Here is a 6,009-nt window from a genome sequence, read left to right as displayed (position 1 = left end):
ACTCATAATTATTGATTTGCTTACACACTTTTTTTTCACCAGTCCCATCATCCATACTCTGAATACATCCTGAATTGTTTATATAACTAAAGAGAAATGAAAGTGATGTTGGTTAAGTTATTTATTGAGGAAATTTTCTGTCTTAGCAAGATAAATTAACTTTGGCAAACCTCAGATATTGACCTGGAGTGGAAAAGCATATGCCCTGAGGACCAGCTTGCCTTTGTTCCCAGAAATGTGCCTCACCTGTGGGCAGGTGAGGTTCTGGCCCAGTATTATTATGCATCCTCTTTCCTTCACTGTCAAGTATAAGGTCAGACAAAAGAAAGTCTGTGAAAACTGTATTGCATAATAAAGTAGGAGGTAATCACAATTTATAAATATTGGAGTAACACACATGTTGTTTAGCAAATATTTATTTAACATCACCTATATCATCCTCCCCTGGATTCTGGGGATACAGGAATGCACAAGATAGACAACAGACCCTGCTTCTAGGCCACTTGGGGTTGCCTGATTGACACTACAAGACTTAACAGAAGGATTCAGCTACAAATCTCAATGGTAGGGCATACTACCCTTCAGAGGCTCATCTCCTAGGCTGGCTTAGGTGTTTCTGGGTTTCCCCAGGGAGTTTGTCACATGTGCTCAAAGATAAATCCACTGATGATCTTCCGCCTGGGTTCTTCCTCACTGCCCACTGGCTTGAGGGAGAGGCTGAGTCTCTACCCTCTGTGAGGACACGGCTCCCCTGGCTTCCACAGGTAGCCCTACAGTTCTGTCAAGCTCTGCAGCGAAGTTGCCCTTGGTGGTACACAAGTGGGAAAGAATCTCCCTCTGTCCAACACCATGTCAGAATTTGTCACTTGGGTTTAAAGCAGCACTGAAACAGCTCTCTCGCTTCTGTCTACCATACCTTCCTTGCTTAGATGCCTGACTTTACTTCTAGGCTCTGCCTGAAGAGAAGACAACCGACACTTCTGAGTGCTCATATGCACTGGGCACTGTTCTGAGTACTTTCCTTAGAATGGATGAACTCATTTAAGCTGCACAATAGCCTATGTTGGGTGTGGGAGGGCAGTGCTATGATCTTTCCCGTTTTAGAGACGAGAAAGGTAAGGCATGGCATATTAGTTATGTATTGCTACACAACAAATGACCACAAGCGAAGTGGCTTAAAACAACAAACACTTACTGTATCACATTTTCTATGGGTCAGGGCATGGCTTAATGGGGCCTCTGTTCAAGATCTCTCACAAGAGTGCAGTCAAGGGGTTGGCTAGGGCTCAGGTCTCAGGCTGAAGGACTGACTGGGAAAGGATCTCTTTCCAATCTCATGCACATGGTTGTTGGCAAGATTCAGTTCCTGTGGCACATTGAATTGAGGATCTCCGTTCCTAGCTGGCTGTTGTCCAGTGGATGCCCTCTGTTTCATGTCATGTGGGTCCCCCCAGCATGGTGACCTGTTTCATCAAAGCCGATAAGGGGAGAGTCTGCCAACGAGACACAAATCACAATCTTTTGTAAGTGATAGCCCAACGCCTTTGACATATTCTACGTCTTAGAAGCAAGTCACAGATCCTGCCCACACTCAAGGTGGAGAAGGTTACGCAAAAGTGTGCATACTGGGAGACATGGATCATTTGGGGCCATCTCAGAGTCTTGTGGCATACAAGGAGAGGTTAACTCACTAACTTAGTCTTAACCCTTTCAGGCTACTGTAATAAAATACCACAGACTGAGTGGCTTAGAAACAATAGACATTTGGGGCGCCTGGGTGGCTCAGTTGTTAAGCGTCTGCCTTCAGCTCAGGTCATGATCCCAGGGTCCTAGGATTGAGCCCTACATCGGGCTCCTTGCTCAGCGGGAAGCCTGCTTCTCCCTCTCCCACTCCCCCTGCTTGTGTTCCCTCTCTTGCCATCTCTCTGTCAAAAAAAAAAAATTAATTAATTTAACAAATAAAATCTTTTTTTTTTTTTAAAGATTTTTATTTATTTGTCAGAGAGAGAGAGAGCACAAGCAGGGGGAGGAGCAGAGGGAGAGGGAGAAGCAGGCTCCTCACTGAGCAAGGAGCCTGATGTGGGACTCGATCCCAGGACCCTGGGATCATGACCTGAGCCGAAGGCAGACGCTTAACGACTGAGCCACCCAGGCATCCCCCCAAAAAATAAAATCTTAAAAAAAAAAAGAAACAATAGACATTTTTTTTTCCCTCACAGTTCTAGAGGCTGGGGAGTGCAAGATCGTGTTCCTGGCAGATTTAGTGTCTGGTCAGAGCCCACTTCTCTGGGCAAAAGGGACCAGGGAGCCCTGTGAGGTCTCTTTCATAAAAACACTAATCTCATTCCCGAGGGCTCCGCGCTCAGGAGCCAATCACCTCCTAAAGGCCCCACCTCCTAGTACTATCACCTTGGAGATGAATTTTAGGTCGAGGACACAAACATTCAATCTATAGCACTTGCCCCAGGATTAGCCACTAATAGACAAGCCAGCATTTGAGCACAGGAGATCTAGCTCCAGAGGGAAGTGAGACTCAAACAGTTTGGAGATTGGCTGCCCACAGAAGTTAAGTCTGTCCTCTTGTGTCAGCTTTTGCGTGACTTATGAAAACAAGGGTTGTTGATGATGTAGGCTTTTTTTTTTTTTTTTTTTGAGGTTGATCTTCTTCCCCCTGTACAGGTTTTCCAAAAAATTTAAAGGCAACATGAGGTGGCTTTGACACAGTTAACTAAATTTCCAGGAGCTTCTGCAAAAATCATCAGAAGATATGGTAACACTCCTCCCTCCATTTTCAGGCAGCAGCAGCTCTGGGCTAGAACTAAGTAACAACTTTGCAACGATTGGCCTCTCTGATTCCAACAACTCCCTCAGAGCCCACTTCCGTTCCTAGCATGCTACTGAGCTGCAGGCATGCAACTTTGCTACCTCTGCAATTGAACGGAGAAGACAGTATAAGCACTGAATAGTGAGCTCTTTTATGGGGTAAATTAAAAGTGGTTTCTCCCAGATAGCTAACCTACATCAAATTTCTTTGAATAAAGTGAAATTTATACATAGAAATTAAATATTACCCCCCAAATGTGCTGTTAGCTTCACAAAGTTACATTTATAGCTGTAGACAATTTATTAAGACTACTTCTTTATTACCCCCACCTGAGAGAAGACTACCTGCTTACCTGCTCCTACGTGATCTAGTTCCACCTAGTGGTAGCTACCTGAAATGTAAATACAAACACCTCGGAGGCACTCGGCAGCCTTTCTGGGGATAAAATTATTCATGTGTTCCCTTATTTGGTCAATGGGCATATATTCTGCATGCTAGGAATTGTATTAATAAATCTAATTATAATAACTGAAATTATGAATGAAATGCACCTGATAAATAATTTCAACAATGTCCTAGAGTGAGTCTGTGGTATACAAGAATAATACCTGGGTTTTTCACTTTTTCCAACATTCCATGCTTCCTTGGCTCAAATTCCTCTGATTATTTACATAAAACTGCAAGGTTGATTTGGGGTTATGAAAATGATCCTTGGCAGGCTCTTTCTAAATTACCATATAATTGTAGGTTAATTGTCATATTCTACATACTTCAAAGAAACTTATATAGAAAATATAATTACAGCTATTAGATTCTAAACTCTGGCAATTAGGTGATTCAAAGTGGCTCTTTCTCTCTTGTAATTCCTTATGAGCATATCACAGAAGAGGAATGGTATTTCCCACCGCAGTCCCAGCTGGGAATGCCGATTGTCCCATGATTTCACAGCTGCAAATCAGCCCCTACCCTCTCACACTTGTCTCTGGCCAATGATGCTTTCCTTAATTAGTGCATGACTTAAACTTCAGTCCAGACTTATCTGTCGCCTTGGTCCCTGGGCTACCTGAGTGTTGGCTGGTCTACGTAGGAAAGAAAATCTTGTACGTGTATGTTATTTGCCTGACATTGAACAAAGGGAAGAACAATTTGGTTGTTAAATTTGCTTTATCAACTGAATTTTGCATTCTTTGGCAACTTCTCTCTCTTACAGTCTCGTCTGGTGTTGAGGCTTTGTGATTCTCCTTGTGGTGTTACTATATTCTTATGGTTCTTATACCTTCCCCATCTTGAGAATGGCCTCTAGAAAAAACCATTAGGAGCAATGCCTCATCTCAACCAGTGTGAGACAACCTGCAGAGTGTGTTTTGAAGAGCTGTGAGGTCCTCCTTTTTTTTAAGGCAGTAGGTAGGTCAAACCTATCTACTCCTTATTGTGAAACTCTATTGTGAAACATTAAAATGCACATGATTGACAATTTCAACAATATCCTATAGCAAGACCTCTTTTTTTACTTTAAATTTCCAGGGTCCCTTTCACTTCTCTGGGTGATCAAGCCACACAGATGATAGCATTGCTCTAGAAGTCTATGTTGACTACGTGTATACTAGAGAAGAGAGCATATTTGAGGAAACCTGTGATTCCTAGCATTCTCTTTGCTTGCCACTGAAGTTTTAGATAAATTTCCTTGACAGGGCACTAAGAGAAGTCTACCTGAGGAATTAGAACACAGGACAGAAAATGAAAATGGGGGTAGGATGAAATGAGAGGAGTGCACATTTTGTTTATAAAGTAGCAAGTATTCATTAAGTTATCTACAATATGCACAGTAGGATACTAGAGACTGAGGGGAGATACAAAAACAATGCAAAACATGCTTCTGAGGGGTTGAGATAATCTGTAAGCTGACATACATTTGAAAAGCAGGTAACAGAGGCCTGAGGCACAGGTCCAAGTGCTGAAAATAAATGTATGTGTTACAGAAGCCTCTCACAGAGGACATGGGGTTAAAGCTTAAGAGGGCAGAAGTTCAGGCACAGTCCTTACATGGGCACAGGTGACTTGGAATTGGACTGTGTATGATGTTTGGTGGAGAAAAAAAGGAAATTAATCAGGCTAGAATGAAAGATGTTCTTTGAGCAACTGAAGGCAGGAATTGAGACTTTTCCCATGGGCCCTTAGTCATTATGGATATCGGAATGAGACATAACATTACGAAAAGGATGTCTTAGGAAGAACTATGTCAGTGGCGGGTTTGATGTGGGAAACCCTGGAGGAGGAAAGACTGGTTAGGGAACAGCAGAAATTGAAATGTGCCTAGGATGGTAACTGGGAATGAATGTGAAAGACAGGAAGAAAGGAATTTTTGTTTTTTGTTTTTAGATTGCCTGGACATGGAAAATTACTGCGATGGAAGGGGCAAAGAAGATAAAGTTTATAGCCTGAATTACTCAGCCTGAGGGGGTGACCTAGTATCAGCCAGGTGATTTAGTAAAGGGGAAAGCCCCAGATTTTAGTAAGTACAGTCATGGAATCGTGAGGTTTTAAAGCTAGAGAGGGCTCTAGGGATCATCTATTCTAGCCACTTCATTTTGTAGGAGGACAACTGAGGCAAAGGGCAGATATGTGACTCAATCCAGGATATCGAGAGGGGGAGGGCAAGACGAGCTGCACCTGTGTCTTCTCTCACCAGGTCATCCTGCCTGCTTTGTTAGCTTTCCTGCCTAGTTCTGTCTCTCAAACTCTGGACTGAGGACGAGAGTCCATCTGCAGCCAAATTTGACAAAATTAGAAAAATACACTGAATTTTTCAAAAAGCTAAATTTATTCATTTAAAGAACTGACCTTTATTCTGTGATTATGTCCTGGCTAATGGTGTTAAAATCTCCTTTAATTTATTAAACGAAGCATTAATACAAAAGGTGCAATTTTTACTTCCTTCTTAGCACAGTAAAAAGGTAGTTAGTAATCTAAGTTCTTTCTTCAGTTTTTGTTTGTTTGTTTGTTTTTTTAATACTGGTCTTTAAAATCTAAAGGTCTGAGAGTCACTTCTCTGCAGGATGGCAAATTACCTGTGATCTATCTTTTCCAAGCCATACCAGTTGGGGGTAAATAGTAGCCACAGAAAAGATTACAAAATAGTCTTTTCCCGTCTCTGCCCCCACCCACATGGACAGGATTAGAGCCAT

The sequence above is a fragment of the Mirounga angustirostris genome, unplaced genomic scaffold (assembly GCF_029215605.1).
Source record: "Mirounga angustirostris isolate CCGP_5_RB_7025 unplaced genomic scaffold, mMirAng1.0.hap1 SCAF_8, whole genome shotgun sequence".
Taxonomy (NCBI): Eukaryota; Metazoa; Chordata; class Mammalia; order Carnivora; family Phocidae; genus Mirounga; species Mirounga angustirostris.
The sequence above is the reverse complement of the archived record's forward strand: the minus strand, read 5'-3'. Positions refer to the sequence as shown.